Genomic DNA, 19934 nt, shown 5'->3' with positions numbered 1-19934 from the left:
TGGGATGTTTGTGTGTGAGACGTGTTTTTGTGACGTGTGTATGGGATGTGTGTGTGGTGTGTGTGTGACGTGTGTCTGTGGGACGTGTGTTTGTGTGATGTGTGTGTGGGTGAGTGACGTGTGTGGGTTGTGTCTGTGTGTGACGTGGGGGGGAAATGTGTGTGTGTGGGACGTGTATGGGATGTGTGGGGGGGTGGGACGTGTGTAGATATGAGGTGTGTGGGATGTGTGTGTTTGGGATGTGTGTATGGGATGTGTGTGGGACGTGTGTGTGGGGGATGTGTGATGTGTTTGTGACGGGGGGGTGGGATCTGTGTTTGTGGGATATGTGGGATGTGTGTATGGAATGTGTGGCGTGTGTGTGATGTATGTATGGGATGTGTGGGGATATGATGTGTGTGTGTGACGTGTGTATGGGATGTGTGTGTGGAATGTGTGTGTGTGATGTGTGGGGGGGTAGGATGTGTGTGTGTGGGATGTGTGATGTGTTTGTGATGTGGGGGGGTGGGATGTGTATGGGATGTGTGTGGATATGACGTGTGTGTGTGTGATGTGTGTGTGTGGAATGTATGTGGGATGTGTGTGTGTGGGACATGTGCATGTGATGTGTGTGACGGGTGTATGGGATGTGTGTAGTGTGGGTGTGTGAGGTGTGTGTGTGTGGGGTGTGTGGGACGTGTTTCTGATGTGCGTGTGCCGTGTCTGTGTGGGACGCGTGTATGGGATGTGTGGGGTGTGTATGGGGGGCAATGTGTGTGGGGGTGGGATGTGTGGGGGGATGTGCGTGTCTGTGTGTGTGGGAGGGGGGTGTGAGGGATGGGGGGTGGGGGGGTGGGATGTGTCTGCGAGCACACACACGTTAACAATACGCTGAGCACGCACCGAGAACGTGCTTAAACACACAAACACACTAAGAACATGCTAAAAAAGTGAAGCATATGCACACACCAAGAACATGATCAAAAACATGCTAAAAATGAATGTTCCAGGGACACAAACATACTACAATCATGCTAGCACCATGCTAAGAACATGTGAAATTCATGCTTAGAAAAAGTGAAACTAAGACTTTCAACATGCTGGTCTTAGTGTGACTTTAGCATGTTATTTAGAACATGCTAATGTCATGCTAAGAACACGTGAAAATCATGCTAAGAACATTTGAAAATCATGCCAAAATATTAATGTCACTTTTTGTAAGCATGATTTTTCACATGTTCTTAGCATGGCGTTAGCATGTTAAAAATAACATGCTAAGGACAGGCTAACGTCATGCTAAGAACATGTGAAAATCATGCGAAAAATAAGTTTCCCTTTTCGTAAGCATGATTTTCAAATGTTCTTAGCATGACACTAGCATGTTCAAAACGACATGCCAAGAACATGCTATCGTCATGCTAACAACATACTAATGTCATGCTAAGAACATGCTAATAGCATGCTAAGAACATGCTAATGTCATGCTAAAACATGCTAATGTGCAAAGAACATCCTAACGTCATGCTAAGAACATGTGAAAATCATGCGAAAAATAGTGAACACGCAACAACACACAGCGACATGCTAAGAACATGCATCAACATGCTAAGAACACACAAAACACGCAATGACACGCTACAACACGCTAAGAACATGCAACAACATGCTACAACATGCTAAGAACTTGCAACAGGCTAAGAACATGCAAAGAACATGCTAAGAACACGCAAGAACACCCTAAGAACACACAACAGGCTAAGAACACGCTAAGAACACAATAACAAGCTAAGAACACGCAACAACACACTAAGAACATGCGACTACGTGCTAAGAACACGCAACAACATGCTAAGAACATGCAACAACACACTAAAAACACACATCATGCTAAGAACACGCAATTCTGGAAATTTCTGGGAAATTCAGGAAAGGAAATAAAATCTCAGAAAAGTAAATACCTGGAACGGTCTGGAAAATTGAGGAAAGGAACGAAAATTTCGGAAAAGGAAATTTCTGGAAATTTCTGGAAAGTTCTGGAATTTTACAAAAGGAAATAAAATTTCAGGAAAGGAAATTGCTGGGAAGTTCCAGAAAGTCCCGGAAAGTTCTGGAATGTTCTGGAACTTTCCGAAAGGAAATAAAATTTCAGGAAAAGAAATTTCTGGAAAGTCCCGGAAAGTTCCGGAAAGTTCTGGAATTTTCCGAAAGGAAATAAAATTTCAGGAAAGGAAATTTCTGGAAAGTTCCGGAAAGTTCCGGAATGTTCCGGAATTTTCCGAAAGGAAATAAAATTTCAGAAAAGGAAATTTCTGGAAAGTCCCGGAAAGTTCCGGAAAGTTCCGGAATTTTCCAAAAGGAAATAAATTTTCAGGACTGGAAATTTCTGGAAAGTCCCGGAAATTTCTGGAAAGTTCCGGAATTTTCCGAAAGGAAATAAAATTTCAGGAAAGGAAATTTCTGGAAAGTCCTGGAAAGTTCCGGAATGTTCCGGAATTTTCCGAAAGGAAATAAAATTTCAGGAAAGGAAATTTCCGGAAAGTCCCGGAAATTTCTGGAAAGTTCCGGAAAGTTCCGGAATTTTCCGAAAGGAAATAAAATTTCAGGAAAGGAAATTGCTGGGAAGTTCCGGAAAGTTCCGGAATGTTCTGGAATTTTCCGAAAGGAAATAAAATTTCAGAAAAGGAAATTTCTGGAAAGTTCCGGAAAGTTCTGGAATGTTCCGAAAGGAAATAAATTTTCAGGAAAGGAAATTTCTGGAAAGTCCCGGAAAGTTCCGGAATTTTCCGAAAGGAAATAAAATTACAGGAAAGGAAATTTCTGGAAAGTCCCCGAAAGTTCCGGAAAGTTCCGGAATTTTCCGAAAGGAAATAAAATTTCAGGAAAGGAAATTTCTGGAAAGTCCCGGAAAGTTCCGGAAAGTTCCGGAATTTTTCGAAAGGAAATAAAATTTCAGAAAACGAAATTTCTGGAAAGTCCCGGAAAGTTCCGGAAAGTTCCGGAATTTTTCGAAAGGAAATAAAATTTCAGAAAACGAAATTTCTGGAAGGTCCCGGAAAGTTCCGGAATGTTCTGGAAATTTCCAAAAGGAAATAAATTTTCAAGAAAGGAAATTTCTGGAAAGTCCCGGAATGTTCCGGAAAGTTCTGGAATTTTCCAAAAGGAAATAAAATTCAGGAAAGAAAATTTCTGGCAATTTCTGGAAAGTTCCGGAAACTTCCGGAATGTTCTGGAATTTTCAGAAATTTCCAGAAATTTCCTTTCCTGAAATTTTATTTCTTTTTGGAAAATTCCAGAACATTCCGGAACTTTCCAGAACTTTCCGGGACTTTCCAGAAATTTCCTTTCTTAAAATTTTATTTCCTTTCGGAAAAATCCAGAACTTTCCGGAACTTTCCAGGACTTTCCAGAAATTTCCTTTCCTGAAATTTTATTTCCTTTTGGAAAGTTCCGGAACTTTCCGGGACTTTCCAGAAATTTCCGGGACTTTCCGGAAATTTCCTTTCCTGAAATTTTATTTCCTTTCGGAAAATTCCGGAACATTCCGGAACTTTCCAGGACTTTCCAGAAATTTCCTTTCCTGAAATTTTATTTCCTTTTGGAAAATTCCAGAACTTTCCAGAAATTTCCGGGACTTTCCAGAAATTTCCAGTCCTGAAAATTTATTTCCTTTTGGAAAATTCCGGAACTTTCCGGGACTTTCCAGAAATTTCCTTTTCTGAAATTTTATTTCCTTTCGGAAAATTCCGGAACTTTCCGGAACTTTCCAGAAATTTCCGGGACTTTCCGGAAATTTCCTTTCCTGAAATTTTATTTCCTTTTGGAAAGTTCCAGAACATTCCAGAACTTTCCGGAAATTTCCTTTCCTGAAATTTTATTTCCTTTCGGAAAATTCCGGAACTTTCCGGAACTTTCCAGAAATTTCCTTTCCTGAAATTTTATTTCCTTTTGGAAAATTCCGGAACTTTCCAGAAATTTCCGGGACTTTCCAGAAATTTCCAGTCCTGAAAATTTATTTCCTTTTGGAAAATTCCGGAACTTTCCGGAACTTTCCGGGACTTTCCGGGACTTTCCAGAAATTTCCTTTTCTGAAATTTTATTTTCTTTCGGAAAATTCCGGAACATTCCGGAACTTTCCAGAAATTTCCTTTCCTGAAATTTTATTTCCTTTCGGAAAATTCCAGAACTTTCCGGAACTTGCCAGGACTTTCCAGAAATTTCTTTTCCTGAAATTTTATTTCCTTTCGGAAAGTTCCAGAACATTCCAGAACTTTCCGGGACTTTCTGGAACTTCCCAGCAATTTCCTTTCCTGAAATTTTATTTCCTTTTGTAAAATTCCAGAACTTTCCAGAACTTTCCAGAAATTTCCTTTTCCGAAATTTTCGTTCCTTTCCTCAATTTTCCAGACCGTTCCAGGTATTTACTTTTCTGAGATTTTATTTCCTTTCCTGAATTTCCCAGAAATTTCCAGAATTGCGTGTTCTTAGCATGATGTGTGTTTTTAGTGTGTTGTTGCATGTTCTTAGCATTTTGTTGCGTGTTCTTAGCGCGTAGTCGCATGTTCTTAGTGTGTTGTTGCGTGTTCTTAGCTTGTTATTGTGTTCTTAGTGTGTTCTTAGCCTGTTGTGCGTTCTTAGGGTGTTCTTGCGTGTTCTTAGCATGTTCTTTGCATGTTCTTAGCCTGTTGCAAGTTCTTAGCATGTTGTAGCATGTTGTTGCATGTTCTTAGCGTGTTGTAGCGTGCCATTGCGTGTTTTGTGTGTTCTTAGCATGTTGATGCATGTTCTTAGTATGTCGCTGTGTGTTGTTGCGTGTTCACTATTTTTCGCATGATTTTCACATGTTCTTAGCATGACGTTAGGATGTTCTTTGCACATTAGCATGTTTTAGCATGACATTAGCATGTTCTTAGCATGCTATAGCATGTTCTTAGCATGACATTAGTATGTTGTTAGCATGATGATTTTTAACATGCTAACGTCATGCTAAGAACATGTGAAAAATCATGCTTACAAAAAGTGAAATTAATATTTTGGCATGATTTTCAAATGTTCTTAGCATGATTTTCACGTGTTCTTAGCATGACATTAGCATGTTCTAAATAACATGCTAAAATCACACCAAGACCAGCATGTTGAAAATCTTAGTTTCACTTTTTCTAAGCATGAATTTCACATGTTCTTAGCATGGTGCTAGCATGATTGTAGTATGTTTGTGTCCCTGGAACATTCCTTTTTAGCATGTTTTTGATCAAGTTCTTGGTGTGTGCATATGCTTCACTTTTTTAGCATGTTCTTAGTGTGTTTGTGTGTTTAAGCATGTTCTCGGTGCGTGCTCAGCGTATTGTTAACGTGTGTGTGCTCGCAGACACATCCCACACACACCCCCCACATCCCTCACACCCCCCTCCCACACACACAGACACGCACATCCCCCCACACATCCCACCCCCACACACATTGCCCCCCATACACACCCCACACATCCCATACACGCGTCCCACACAGACACGGCACACGCACATCAGAAACACGTCCCACACACCCCACACACACCCACCTCACACTACACACATCCCATACACCCGTCACACACATCACATGCACATGTCCCACACACACACATCCCACACACATTCCTCACACACACATCACACACACACGTCATATCCACACACATCCCATACACATCCCACCCCCCCACATCACAAACACATCACACATCCCACACACACACATCCTACCCCCCCACACATCACACACACACATTCCACACACACATCCCATACACACGTCACACACACACATCATATCCCCACACATCCCATACATACATCACACACGCGCCACACATTCCATACACACATCCCACATATCCCACAAACACAGATCCCACCCCCCCGTCACAAACACATCACACATCCCCCACACACACGTCCCACACACATCCCATACACACGTCACACACACCTCATATCTACACACGTCCCACCCCCCCACACATCCCATACACGTCCCACACACACACATTTCCCCCCCACGTCACACACAGACACAACCCACACACGTCACTCACCCACACACACATCACACAAACACACGTCCCACAGACACACGTCACACACACACCACACACACATCCCATACACACGTCACAAAAACACGTCTCACACACAAACATCCCACAGACACACATATTCCACCCCCACACACACATCCCACAAACACACGTCCCACACAGACACACACATCCCATACACACGTCACAAAAACATCCCCCACACATCCCACACACCCACCATACACGTCCCACAAAGACACACACATCCCATACACATGTCACAAAAACACATCCCCCACATCCCCCCCCCATCCCATACACACATCACACACGTCTCACACGTCATATCCACACACATCCCCCACACACATCCCACAAACACATCTCCCACCCCCAACATGTCACAAACACACATCACACACCCCACACACACACGTCCCACACCCCCCCACACACGTCATATCCACACACATCCCATACACGCATCCTGCACACACATCTCACACACACATCCCATACACACATCACACAAACACACGTCCCACACAAGTCATATCCACACACACCCCACACCCCCACACATCCCATACACACGTCCAACACACACACATTTCCCCCCCCATCACACACAGACACAACCCACACACGTCACACACATCCCACACACGTCACTCACCCCCACACACATCCCAGACGTATCCCACACACACATCGCATACACACGTCCCACAGACACACATCACACACACATCGCATACACACATCAAAAACCACGTCTCACTCACACACACATCCCCCCCCCACATCCCATACACACACATTCCACACACACACACACACATTCCACACACACACACATTCCCCCCCCCACGTCACATGCAGACACAACCCACACAGACACATCCCACACATGCCCCCCCACACACATCCCCCCAACACGTCTCTCTCACACACACACACACACGTCCCATACACACACACATCCCCCCACACACGTATCCCACACAGACATCCCACACACATGTACACATCCCACATACATCACACACACACCCCCCACCCCGTACACACACACACACACTCTCATCACCTCCACAGTGGTTCCTTCTCTCCTGGGAAGGATCCAGTGCCGGCAGTTGGGGAGGAGCTGCAGGGTCCAGTTGTCACCTCGTGGTGCAACTCCAGGGGGGCAACAAGTGTGTTACACACACATCCCCAAAATGTCTTTATTTCACACCCCCCTAAATTGTCTTTATTTCACACACACATCCCCAACTTGTCTTTATTTCACACCCCCCAATTGTCTTTATTTCACACACCCCCAAATTGTCTTCATTTCACACACCCCCCCCAAAATGTCTTTATTTCACTCCCCCAAATTGTCTTTATTTCACACCCCCACCACCCTGCCTTTATCCCCCTCTCTCCCGTGTCCCTGGGCTGTGCCCGAAGTTCATTGAGTGCTCTCCCTCCTGCCGGGTGTTCGATGGAGCTGCTTTGGCCCAGTCCTGTGCTGTTCAAACCAGGGCTGCAAAGGGAGAAAACACTGAGAAAATCCCGGGCCCTTCCCTTCCCAAATTTCAGGCCTGGCTGTTTGGGCAGGAGGGGGAGGCTCTGACCACACCCGCTGCTGAATCCACCCGGGGATCCCCAGGAAAGCTGGGAGCCTTTCCCGAGCAGGAGGGGGGCACTCTGCAGCTTTCTGGAATTGGATGAGCAAAGGATCACGGTTTTAAATCCATTTTGCTTTTAAATACATACATTTGGCTAAATTTCTCTCCATGAAGTGCCTTGGAATACTTTTCCAGCAGTCTGGGTTCCAGCCTTGCCTCCCACCCCCTGCTTTCCACACACGGTGCTACGACTCTGGGCCCAGGAGGGCTGAGCCACCCCCTGCTCCAGCTGGACTGACCCCATCCCTGGGCTCTGCCTGGCCTTTAATACCTCCCCAGGGAATTCCAACAGCATTCCGTGCTGCCAGAGGGACCAGCTGATGGTACTGCCCCTCCTGGGCAGGGGGCACACAGGGTTTGCACACATGTGGCATGTGTGGCATGGCCTGTGCACGGCCTGTTCTTGGCATGTGGGTGTGATTAGCATGTCTGTGGTGTGTGTTTGGCACATGTGTGTACTTGGCATGTGCGTGATGTGCAAGTGCTTAGCATGTGCTTGGTGTGTGCATGGTATGTACTTAGCACACGCTTGGCATGTCCCGGTGTGCGTGTGGTACGAGCTTGGTGTGTGCACATGCTTGGCTGTACTTGGCGTGTACTTAGTGTGTGCTGGGCCTGTTACCAGCGTGTGCTTGGAGTGTGCTCAGCACAGCCCCAGGGGTGTGCCAGAACCCACGGGAGATGTCCCTGGCTGTACCTGGTCCACGTGGCCCAGGTGATCTTCTCTATGGCTGCAGGGTCTGTGATTTGCTTCCCCAGGGGCACCTCGTGAACCTGGCGCTTGTAGGCGCCCGTGGAGACCTGGGAGTGGGAAAGGAAACAGCTGAGACCTTTGCCAGAGATCCAGCATCCTCTGCAGGATTGCCAGCAGCAACCAGTTTGACCAGGAATGAAACATCTGGGATAAAATCCCTCCTTTCTCTTGGTTGTGTAGAATCCATCCCATGCAACGTGACGTCGGTGTTACAGGAAGATGGTTCCTGGCAGAGCTGACAGATTCCTTTCTGTTCCACACTCTCTGCCTTATCTCAACCCAATTTTACTAAATCAGAACCATTTCTGAGGAAACCTCCCCAGTCAGGTGAGCTCTCACAGTCCCAGCCATCCCCCAGGGTTATAATCCCCAGCTCCTTTCCCAGTGTCGTCCCCGTTCCCTTACCCAGGGGATCCTTTGCCCTCGCACACCTCGTGCCTCCCTCCTGTCCTGCTGGCACAGTCAGTCCCACCCTCCAGGGCCATCCCAGACATACCTGGATGTACCTGCTGTCTGCAGAGAAGTCCATCTGGATGACAAAGCTGGCAATGTCCTTGCAGTACCCGATTCGGTTCAGGGTTGTGCCTTGGGTGAGATCATAGAAATCCACAGTGTGTTCCTGTGACCCCACTGCCAGAAACCTGTTATCTGGGCTGATCCTACACAAGAAAACATGGAATGGGGATGTCACTGGTTCTGTGCAAGACTTGCTTTTGTTTCTCGTGTCAACACAACCAGAAGTAGGAATCTGAAGTGTGTGTCTAAATGCTCACATATTCCCAACGCTTTATTTCAGGCAAGCAATAGGTGAGGCAAATGAGGAATAAAAAGGAAAAATAAGGAAAAGCAAGGAAAAGTACTGTTTGTAAAAAGAAGAGCTGTAACATACTCTCGGTTCAGAGCTCCAAAACAACAAGGGTCAGTTTAAGATAAAGTTTTGTTGCCAGGAGACTGTAACCACGGACCAGAAATGCTGATTAGTTGAAGTACTTGAGGGATGATGAAAAGAGACACCTCAGTGTCTGTGTTATGTCAAAACATAAACCAACACTGTTATTTTGGAAAAGTTAAAGACAACAATACAAATCCTAACAGCATAAATCCGGGGCAACTAGTCACAGGCTCTGATTTAAAGTTTGATTATAAGACGTTGCTGGAATTAATTATTTAGGTGAGCCAGGAGCTAAATCACTGGAGGAGGATAAAAATAAAGAGGTTAAACTTATGCAGCTCTATCATTCTTTTGGCACTAAATAAACCCCAACCTGTTGGAGATTGGGCAGCCAAGGTAAGAGGAGTTTATATAACCTGTGTGTGCACAGCATTGTGCCTTCCTAAGGAGCCAGAAACTTCTGCAGAGAGTCATTACAGCATACAAAAAAAAGGCATTTTAAGTTCCATGTGGGCATCAAAGAGGAAAGTTTAGAAAGAAATCTGAAGGAAATCAAATGAAAGGAAATAAGGATAGAATTTCAGAAGACACAGGTCTGGCCATCAGGTTCTTTTAATGGTAACAGGAAAATAATAACTTGCAAAAAAAGTTAAGAAGTTCCTCTTTTATGTTCCTCTGGAAAGGCTGTCGTGGTCAGAGCAAAAGAAAATTGCCCACCATGAGGCAGGTTTGGATTCCTTGCTGTCATTTAGTTCCTGGCAAAGCTGGCAAATATCTGTGGAAAAGAAAACATCTGCAAAATGCTTCTGTAGAAGTGGGGAGAAGAATGAACATTCAAGTCAAACCATTCCCATATGTTCATCTGCTTTTACACCAGGTGTGGGGAGAATCTGGACTCGTGAAAGCTTTTGCAGTTCCTAAAAAACCCTGTAGCCTTTTCAATAATGATATTAGAATAAAATCAGTGATTTATACAGAGCATTCTTAAAAATTGCAAAATGTAATTGAATTATTTTGCCAGTGGAGAAATGGGGAATAAATGAGCTGTGCTTGCTTAACCTAATTTTGGTTTCTTAGCACGAGGTTTATAATTGCTTTAAGTAAGCAAGTTATTTGTATTCATTAGCAGTAATTGAGGAGTAAATGTGATAGGAACATATTTTCTCTTGGAAAACTCTACTAGTAAGCCTGTGATCTCAAATGTATCATTCCCGAGACTGAGCCATCCTTACCATAATGGATCCATCACTAGTTATACTGCAGGGTCAGATGGAACACACAGACACCCCTGAAATCCTGAGGGAGAGCAGGCAACGAGTTCTTATTGATAGTTCTCATCTCATCTGATTTTACCGTGACTTTGGCAAGAAATACAAATTGGGTGTGGATCTGTTTTCTACTTGTGGGATGGGTGGGAACTGGAGTGTGTGACTCCAAAGGGCTGCACACTGGGCTTTCCTTCTGGGACACTGGGGGGGATTCACAGCTTTGTTATTCCCACTGCACTGAGGGCACTGGACACTCAGTGTCTGGGGTAGAACGCTCCCAATTCCTGACCAGCATCCTAAATCCTGGGGTCCCTCTGCCCCTCCAGATGCTGGTTCCCAGTACTGTGTGTGATCAGCTGTTCTCTTCTACTGATTGATACCAGCTTAGAGACAACCTGTCAGGCTTGGCTTCCTGGAAAAATGGGTGCTAGAGGCTGGAATTATTTGTCACTGGGTATTTGCTCACATAAAAGACTGTTGATACCTCCCTCTAATTCAGCTTCTGTAAATCCTAAATAAAACTGCCTTGGAAAATCCCACCGTGTCCTCCCAGCCCCAGAGGAGTCACTGAGGCTGCTTTTAGCAACCTGTGGTTTAAAATCCACACTGTGGCAGAGTCAGTAGGGAATGCCCTCAGAAACTCATAAATTATGCTGGAGCTCCTCAAAGCTGGAAGTCATAAAGCAATTTTAAAAGCCAAGAGTTCATAAGAATTAAGGGTTTTTTTCACAGGCAAACACCAGAGTAGCACAGAGCATGCCCTTGGAGCTCACCCCCAGGGAGGCAGGGAGTGAAAAATTACAGCAAAAAAGCAAAGTGGGGGGACATGCCTTGCCTGTTGCTTTATTCTCAATTCAACTGTTTCCTGCCATGAGGTTTCTACAAGAAAATAAACCAAATTATCACCCAGGAAAGGACTTACCAATTGACTGTGTTGCAGGAATCTCTTCATTGCACTGGGAGATGACAAAACTCGTTCATGACGAGGGTTTTCCTTGCTGGCAAAGGCAGAGACTGCTGCCCAAGGGATTAGTGATGTCCATGGAGCAGCCAACTGTCTGCAACAAAGCCCTGCATTTTCTCAGGATACAAAAGCAAGCTGAGGATTACAAGAGCCTAAGGCTCCTTATCTCCACACAACCCTTGTTTCAGGTTTCTTACCTCTTCTTGAAGGCTTGGAACAAATACCAATGAATTCATTTAAACCTTCAGAATGTTTGCTGGGGAAGTATTCACACTGCTTATAAAAGAAAAGGGATTATCTTGCTTTTAAGCCTGTAATGTGAAAAGATCCCTATTGTCCACCATCTTATGGATTTCAGACAGGTATTATATATACATTTATATTTATTTAGCCTGTTCCTACAGGGATCACTTCTCAGCCACTAACTGGAGGTGAAAACATATTTGGAAACTGCCTGTTCCTACCATTTTGTGTCAATGCACACATGCAGATGCAGAGGAAGGCCCTTAATTTGGGCTCAGTGGAGCTGTTTGCTTGAGCCCTTTCTTGTGCCTAAGCTGCACTTTGAGCTGGCTTTTCTGGCAGTGCTACCTCTGAGTGCAGAGGATAAACCAGAGTGTGAAGGAGTGTTGTAAAAAGTCTCTCTGTATTTACAGATTATGGTTTTTTGCAGTATGATTTTGTGGTTTCTTAGTGCTGAACTCCCAGCCTGTCCAGACCACGCGGCTGCATTTCCACCCTGGGCACAGGAACTCTTTGTGAGAGCTCTGGTTCTGCAGAGTCAGGAAAGATATTTGCAGGGGCTGCCCCACAGCCAGATGGATGAGCAGATATGGATCACCTGGTGGGCAATAATTGATCCCAGCTGCTGCTTTACGGGCAGAGAGATCGAAGCTCTGACCACTGGGGCTTTGCTTGGCTCTGGGCTGTCTTTCTATTAAAGCCACACTGTCAATGATCCACCCCAAATCCCATTTACCTTCCCAGACAAAGGGATGCACTCAATGGGGAGAAAAGTAACCCCTGGGAGGATCATCAGCAGTATTTATTCCAAGTGAGGTGCTTGGTTCTCAAGTAGAGATAAGCCCAACATGGATTATTAATACCTTGCTGCCACTGGCATTTGGATTTCCAGGGATTCTCTGTGGCTGGGACACTGATGTCACATCTACAGTTCAATTGTGGCTTGTAAGCTGCTTAAATATTAAATAGTTATTGATTCCTTATCCTGGGAAACCTGAGAGTTAAAGCCAACTGAAACCTTGCAGGAAAGACTCTGTCCTGGATAAAACTAGAAGTGATGGGGTTTGAAGAGAGAATGTTGTGGAACAGCTGGAGAGGGAGCAGGAGAATGGATATTACTGCAACCAGGGGATTACTTAATGCTGAAACATGCAAAATAGCCTGAAAATCTTGGTTTGCCTTGGCCTGTGGTTGGTTTGGGACCAAAGGCAGGGCTCAGGGGCTGCAGCAGCAGAGGATCTGCTTGTAGGGGACATTGGTGCAAAATGGATTTGCTCTGCAGTTAAACAAACCCAGGGACTCGTCATGGAGGTAGAAATAAGGTCGTTCCCAACTCTGAGCCTGGAGCTGAAGGATGTCCCTTGTCCTGTGGTTCAGGTTGTCCCTCTCAGTGACTTCTATCAACTACCAAGAGTTTCCAGGAAAGGTTACTCACCATTAAGTGTTCAGCCCTTGGAGACCTTCAGAAAGACACCAAGGAAATAAAGAACATATTTTGGCAAAGACAGAGTGTTTTTCCATCCAGCCCTGGCCCTTTGATGTGAAAAGTGTAACCTGCAACATTCTTGTTCCATAGCAGCATATCCAAGCCCACAGTTCAAGTGTTGAAAAGAGGCAAGTCCAGTTTGCAGAGTGGATTTAAACTCCCCCCGAGTTTGGGCAGGTTCTGTTTTTAATGCAATTCTCCTCACTAGCTCCGTTAGGTTACAAAATCCCTGCCGTACACTTTGATTTTCTCACCCGACTGGGTTTGATATCGCTCTCCAGGCTGTATTTTTTCCTTCATTTTTAAATAATCAGACATTTTAAAGTGAGCAAGCTGCTGATTACTAACTAATTGGCTTTAGCAAACAGATCCTGCTGGCTGGTTACCTCGAGCCAATCCTCATTAATATTCCCACACACGCAGGAGCTGCCCTCCCTCGTTGGAGGCTGATGTTACATCTCTTTAGCCACTTAGAAAATAAACCTAAGTGAATTAGGATTGACTCCTTTACCTTCTAATAACAACACTTGCCCCTCTAAATCACCCAGGCATTCCTGACTGAGGATGGAATGGAAAACATGTATGGAGAAGAAGGAATTTGGTGTTGCTGAGGGTTAAACATCTGTGGCAGGGCTTGCTCCCCAACTTGGGCAACGAGAAACATGTTTAATATTATAGTTTCTAGGTACAAGAAGTAGGTTTGCCTTCCATATTCCATGTTTTCTTGAGTTATGTTTGTTTGTTATATGGGCAACAAAGATTAATTCACGTTTTACAGGTTTCACTCAAGTTCAACCTCTCACAGCATTTCCCCCGTTTTGTTAAACATGTGGATTCACATCCTCACTCTCTTGGAGGGTGTTTCTTTATCCATCTTGCTGAGCTGGTCAGGAAATTAATTGCTTTTATTACAGGCTAAAGGCCCTTAAATGCAGATACAGTTGAGAGAAAGAAAGATATAAAAGTGTCCAGATTTTCTGAGCAATTTCTTTTTCCACCTGAATAGTAATTCCCTTCCTCAGTCTTAAATAGGCTCAAACTCCCTTCCTGCAAATGCTGAAACCCCAAAGCAGAACAGTATTTTATGCTGGACAACTTACAGAGGTTGTGCTGTGCATCCTGAAAATCCTCTTGCAAGGGCCTGAATTCCTTGTGCTGCTGCCAGAAGTGTTGCTGTAAAATAAAAATAATAATAATAATAAAAAAAGAGTGCACAGAAATAGAGGTTGTCTTAAGAAATGCTGAGCAGGGGGTTTTTTGTGCCCAGAATTTGAGAAGCTACAGGAAACTATTCTTGGGTGATTTCTCCTGGTAAAGGTCACACGAATATTCCAAAAATGCCAGGAACAGCCTTTGCAGGGAATTTGAGGCCTAATGGAACTGCACCAACGAAATGAGTCACTTCTGTAATTATAATATAATTGTTCTAATTGTATAATCTAGTTATTGTAATAAATGTGTGGCTGAGGAATGCCATAGGGAGCCCATTCCCTGTCTCTGAGCAGTAACCAGGATACATTTCAGAGGCTGGAAAAAGAGACTTTGCCTGCACCTCCTCCCCAGTGTGTTTGTGAAAACAGGCAGGAGAGAATAATCCACTGGCCACTTCCTCAGCCTCAGGATCTGTGATCAAACAGCTGCTCCGTTTGCCAGTGGGACATTCCCACCTGCCACAGAGGAGCCCCAAATGTTTGGGGTTTTTATTCCAGAGTGCTTTCAAAACACAAGTGAACCCAAATTTATTCGATGTTCTTGTTGTTGACTCTGTGAAGCCCCAAAGTCTACAGCAGTTTACCATAAATGCATCGGTGGGGGAAGGAATTGGCATTAAAAAATCCCAGGAAAAACTGCAAATTAAAAATAAAGTCAAATGAAATTGTTGTTTTAGATGGAGACACGCTCAGGGGAGGTGGAGTGGTTAATTTAGTCATCTGTATTTGATGTAGATACCAGAATTCTGCAGCCTCTCCCATCTGGAATGTCACTGGGAAGTTGCCAGTGTTGGTATTTATGTCACACATACAGTTAAAGAATATAATATAAATATAATAATATAATATGATAAAAGTAAATAATAATATAAAAGAATAACACTAACAGTAATTATAATAATATAAAATAATAGAATTAAGATAATATGAAATATTAAAAGTAATAAAATAATAGAACATATTAAAAGTAATAATATAAAATAAAATAATAAAACGTAATAAATATATAATAATTAAATATAAAGTAACTTCTTTCTGTTTTCTTTTCTTTGCTGTGATTATATGACCTGAAAGAAATTATTTGATTCTTTAAGTTTGTTAAAATGTACTTCAAGTCCATTTTTCAGCCCTTTTTCACTCCACACATTCCACTGCTTTCCCTGTCACTCTGTTGTTACTTATTCAGTGCTCCTGACCTACAGATGATGTTTCAAGTTAAAATGTTCATAGCACAGGATGAATCTTTACCCATCTCATTGCTGGCACTGCACAAAAATAATTATGGGGGGGACACTCTGCAGATTAAACAGAGTGATTTTTAATATTAAAAACCTCTTGTGCTACAGCACCAAAAGCTTTCTGGTCTCTTGTTTTGCTCCTTAATGGAGGATCAAACACTGTCTGTCTGCATGTTGCAGGAAGCAATGGCAGCAGAAATGCCCTGTACCTAATTTTCATTACTGGGAAATAAAAAAATCCCTGTTTTATTCTCCAGGGGAATAAGAGGCCTCAGTGCAGCTCGTTGCTGTTCTTGGTACTGGCATCAATAGGGGCAGTTTTCTGGTCCTCTCAGCTGGAAGTGCTTCCAGAAGTGGTGTTGGAAACAGCAGAGTGCCCAGGAAATGATGGAGCTCGGAGCACACTTGTTCTCTAATGGGAAAAATGCCATGAAATCCTGGCCCTGCCGAAGCCACAAATGCATCCCTCGCATTCTCAGTAGGATTAAATTGGTGCTTTTTCTTCCCATTTCTCTTCCAGCAGCAACAGGCACCTGGAATTGCCCTGAGCCATCTTAACACCGCTATAATTGACTCATTCAGCCTTTTCCCCCTTCCTCTGTAGAATTCACTTTTTTGTTGTTGTCTAGGGTGGTCTTTTGTTTCACTTATTGTTAAAAGTGAATCATTTCACTTCTGTAATTCTCTTTTCATAATTAGACATCAGTCGGGTCCCTTTCTTTCCCTGGAGCAGTTTTAGCACTTCCCCCACGTGCTGTTCCTACTCATCCACACAATTTCCTTTTTTTTTTTCTTTTTCAATTATAGAGAGGGAAATGTTAGCACAGCTCAGCTTCTTATAAATCATTGATCCAGATCATTAACTGAGCACTGGAACATCAGCAGGGAACAGGGCATATTTTACACAGTGCTAAGGGATAGTGGCTTTCAAGGGAGTTTTTCATAAAACCACAGGCTCTTTAGGTTGGAAAGGCCCTCTAAGATCAGAGTCCAACCACAACCCAGCACTGCCAAGGCCACCACTAACCTGTGTCCCCAAGTGCCACATCCACACAGCCTTTAAATCCCTGATGCTCCAGGGTGTAAGAGGAGGCTTTCCTCAGAGCCTACCACTAATTGCTAATGATGGATTACATGTAAAATTCCCTTTCCTTTGGAAAAACTCCTCCTTTGTGGTGAGCAATGCAAATAATTCTTCTTTGGTCCAGCTGAATGTATTGATGATTAATATCAAATTAAGATAAATCAGCTGTGAACAGTGCACTCAATATGCACTGCAATCAATCAAATGAACATCACATCCTATTAATTCCCGAGTTTCTCTTCCACCAGCCTGTGTTGTGCTGTGTTCAGCGTTCTCCTCCTCCTGAGCCACTTCCATGCTTATCACACCTGGAGAATCTTTCATCCCCGCGGCCCCTCAGCACCTCCTGCTCTCCCAGAGGGTGTTTATTGCCCTCAGCACCCACTCACAGCTCAGCAGGAGGTAAATCCTCATGTCCCAAACACAGCCTCATGTTCTCAGCTGGGGCTCTTACCTTGTTCAGGTGCCAAGCCTGGCAGGCTGGGGCTGCTCCTGCTGTGACTGTCACCGACCCACACACGTGTCCCCGTCCGCTGTGTCCGTGCCGTGGGCTCCGTCATTCCCATCCTCTGGCATTGTCCTGCTGTGGGGCTGCAGAGCTGGCTCAAGTTCCACCAGAAGACCCTCTCAGGTCCCTGTAGCTGGTTCTGTCGTGGTTTTTTTCCGTTTTCAGTGTGTTGGACACTTTGAAGGCTGAGCCTCGTTGCAGACCCTGGGCTGGCAAATGAGTTCCGTGGGATGGGAACACCTGAAACAAGGGAAAAAGAGGGGCTGCAGAATTCAAATGAGATTTGGGGCACGCTTTTGTCCCGTGATGGAGTCCTGGGTGATATCTGTTCAAAACAAGGGACTAGAAACCAGAGACCTTAAAATGAGAGCAGAATTGATGCCTCTTTACTGAGCATTCGAGACAGAGACATGTTTAGTTCATTGTGGAGCTTTCAATGCTGAGAGCACAAACACTGTTCCTAATGCAGCAACAGAGGCATTTGCAAGGCCAATGGTGCTCCTGTGCTTGCTATTTTTTATAACCCAGCTCTCCTCTTACCTCACTGTACAGAAAATGCTGGTTTCTGCCAATATCCAGTGGCTACTGCAGCAACAAACTCCTGTGCCACAGACCAAGGGAAGGCTAAAGCAAAACACTGCTCCAGTGGATAAAAAAGCTGCAGCTCCTCAAATCCTGGAGCAAGAAGGCAGAAGGCACAATTGAAGTGTTTGCTACTATATTAACGTTTCAGTGACAAATTAAATTTCATTCCCAAGCTCCGTTTCTGCCTTTCTCAGCCTCTTAATGAGGGTGATCTGTCTTCTGAGAATGTCAAACAGTGGTTGCAAAATAGAATAAATTCTTAATAATGCAATCAGATAGTTAAACATTAGCACTTGCAAAAATTTTTGGCACGAAGTGTTCTCATTAAAGGCAGTTTCTCTCTTGTTTATGGCAAAGAGGGTTAGGAATGCTGAGGCAGCAAGATGTGAGTCTCCTTCAGAAACACCCAGATCCATAGTTAAATGCTGTGGCAATGCTGGAAGGGCTGGAGGAAACCAAGCCCGTATCCAGTAATGTCTTAATTCAGTTTGAGCTGAAAGAGTGCTCAGAGACTCTGTCAAAAGTCACTGAGTCCTTACAAGGATGAAAATCAACTGCCCTGGAAATGGGGCGTAGCTCCAGGAATCCAACAAGATGCTGGGACCCATTTTTAATTTATTATTTGAACCCTTGAAAGTGTTTCTGTGGCAAACAGATCTTTTAGGAGCTATGATAGCTACTGAATAGGGACAATCTGGCTCTTCCTGCTATTCCATAACATCCTAGGAATACCCACTGCATCACCAAACGTGGATAAGATGCCAGGATGAGTAAATGTAGAGTTGAATATCTGGCAGATTAATAAAAAGCAAGCACATCCTCTTTCCATGTGCAGGGAAAATGTATGTGAGGAAAAGAAAGTATTGGAAAAATAAAGCCATCTGGTGTGAGAACAGCAGAGCTCGTTGAAAAATAGTGTCTGCTCCGACAGGGGCACAAAACAAACAAACAAACCCCTCCCTGGGCTCCTAATGTCTTCCAGTTGCCTTAGTTCAACAAATATATTCCATGTTTTCCTTCTCCTCCACTGAAATGGAGTTTCCAAGCTTTAGAAGGAAGAGCTGCTTTGGAATGAATAATTGAACCATTCAATTTTCATTCCTGTAAAACAAAAACAGGACTTTTTTTTCCTAAACCACTTGAGTGTGAAGTTTGACTCCATCCAAAACATGCATAAATCTGGGGAAAGTTTATATTTAAAGACAGGGGCATTTTTCAGTGAAAAACATTAAGATGGAAAGCATTAAATGTGAAATTTTCAGCCAGATGTAGTGAATAGGGTCCAAAAGCAACTTCAATCAACATAATGCTGAAGAAAAGCCATAGATGGTACAACATCATCCTGAAGTAAAATTTAAATGACAGCCCTAAGGCATGAAACAAATTGAGTCACAATTATCAAATCAGGCTGTCAATATTTTGATCCTCCAACAGTGCAAGTTTGCTGAAGAAAATTCCAGTCAGGCTCCAATTTCACACATCATTGGGAACAATAACAAGCAGTGACAGATAAGAACCACTCCATGTCCTAATCCATGGGAATGTGAGCTGAGAGGAGCAATGAGACAATTGTCCCAGTCAACTAAAACTGAGAGCCTATTACTGAGCCATTTTCTTCGGCTTGCTAATGGGCAATAATCATCTATAAACGTCTATTACCAGTAGGACTTTAAAATTTAAATTTCACGGACATTTTCAGGAGGGGCCACTCTCAAAACACTCCTTTCCTGCACTGTTGCTGCTCTGTTCTAACACCATGAACATCACACAGCTTGTGCGTTGTTCCCAGAAAAGGGGAAAACTCAGGATCCTGCTGCTGTTTAGCTCAGTTCCTAATTCTGTGTGTTCAATGCTGGCTCCTGAAGTTACTGAATTAAAGAGCACAACATTCCCAAAGTCAAACAAAAACCTGACATCCTTTCCCTTTACCATCATTTTCTACGCAGTCCAAATAGTCCTGATTTATTAATGGCAGCTCTGGGGGAAGGGAG

The 19934-nt window shown here is 43.9% G+C and overlaps 1 long non-coding RNA gene across 2 annotated transcripts; it reads right to left on the bottom strand.

The window, feature by feature from the left end:
- Positions 1 to 7498: 7498 nt before the first annotated feature.
- LOC116785119 lies at positions 7499 to 17591 on the bottom strand. 2 transcript variants are annotated; one of them, XR_004356390.1, is made up of 6 exons: positions 17305 to 17591; positions 14418 to 14490; positions 11547 to 12361; positions 8961 to 9123; positions 8408 to 8511; positions 7499 to 7565 (listed from the first exon to the last, which is right to left on the bottom strand). It is a non-coding gene; the product is annotated as an uncharacterized LOC116785119 (long non-coding RNA). The 2 variants fall into 2 exon arrangements; XR_004356389.1 differs by having other exon boundaries at positions 11547 to 14490.
- Positions 17592 to 19934: the final 2343 nt, after the last annotated feature.

Source organism: Chiroxiphia lanceolata, chromosome 3 (assembly GCF_009829145.1).
Source record: "Chiroxiphia lanceolata isolate bChiLan1 chromosome 3, bChiLan1.pri, whole genome shotgun sequence".
NCBI classification, from domain to species: Eukaryota; Metazoa; Chordata; class Aves; order Passeriformes; family Pipridae; genus Chiroxiphia; species Chiroxiphia lanceolata.
This window is presented reverse-complemented; position numbering and strand designations above follow the sequence as displayed.